The sequence below is a fragment of the Mandrillus leucophaeus genome, unplaced genomic scaffold (assembly GCF_000951045.1).
Source record: "Mandrillus leucophaeus isolate KB7577 unplaced genomic scaffold, Mleu.le_1.0 Scaffold68, whole genome shotgun sequence".
NCBI classification, from domain to species: Eukaryota; Metazoa; Chordata; class Mammalia; order Primates; family Cercopithecidae; genus Mandrillus; species Mandrillus leucophaeus.
Genome location: NW_012107363.1, coordinates 3,479,379 through 3,480,659, shown reverse-complemented (window position 1 = coordinate 3,480,659; position 1,281 = coordinate 3,479,379).

Sequence of the window (1,281 nt, the reverse complement as noted above, 5' to 3'; positions counted from 1 at the left end):
AGACCAGCCTGGGCAACGTGATGAAACTCCATCTCCAGAAAAAAATATAAAACTTAGCCAGGCATGGTGGTGCACAGCTGTGGTCCCAGCTACTCATGGGAGTAAGGTGGGAGGATCACTTGAGCCCAGGAGGTAAAGGCCGCAGTGAGCCGAGATCACACCACTGCACTCCAGCCTGTGCGACTGAGCTAGACCGTCTCTTTCATCCAGGCTGGAGTGCAGTGGCACGATCTTGGCTCACTACAACCTCCGCCTCCCAGGTTCAAGCAATTCTTCTGCCTCAGCCTCCTGAGTAGCTAGCATTACAGACATGCACCACCACGCCTGGCCAATTTTTGTATTTTTAGTAGAGACGGGGTTTTGCCACGTTGGTCAGTCTGGTCTTGAACTCCTGATCTCAGGTGATTCACCCGCCTTGGCCTCCCAAAGTGCTGGGATTACAGGCGTGAGCCACTGCACCTGGCCCCCAAAAAACATTTTTTAATAAATAAAAGAGGCATGAGTGTCACAACTGCCCCCACGGTGGTCACCCGGAAACGCCGATGCTCAGACGGTGCCACCTGCGGTGCCCTCACAGAGGGGCTGCAGCCAGGACAAAGGAGACCCGTGGGCATCACTTCACCCACTTATTCCGCCAGTGCTTTCTCCTCTTATGTGCCAGGGCTGAGCCAGGAACTGGGAGGTTGTTGGCTGCCTCTACACCCAGGGTGCAGCAGGGGCCTGGAGAGAGGGGTGCAGGTAAGGTGGAGCAGGCCACAGAGGAGAGGCCTTCAGCTCACTGGGCGGTCAGAACAGCCTAAGAGACAGGCTCTCCCCCAGGTTCAAATCCCTCCCCTCTTCCCCTCCTCCGCTGCCTCCTGGATGTGAGTGGCCTCGGGCAGGGAAGGCGACCATCTTTCTGCCATCTTCTTATCTTTAGTGTGGGAAGAACCTTCTCCTGTCTCTTATGGACCCCTAGGCACAGTAGGTGTGACATTTACCATGAGAACAGTTAGGATTCTCACTCGGTGGAAGGTAAGGGAACCCACAGTGTATCTTTAAGTAGGAATCAAGAGACAGAGGGGGCCCTCCACGGCCACAAGGGCCGACTGCTTGCTTGGGGCTGAGGCTGTGGGTCCCCGCAAGGTGCGCCTCCTCCACCCAGGACATGGCAGGCCCTGTCAGAGCAGAAACCGCCTGCGTTGTGGTTCCAGGGAAGAAGCTGGACAGTGGACCTAGGTGGCACACACCTGTGGTCCCAGCTACTCCGGAAGGCGGGAGGATCACTTGAGCCCAGGAGTT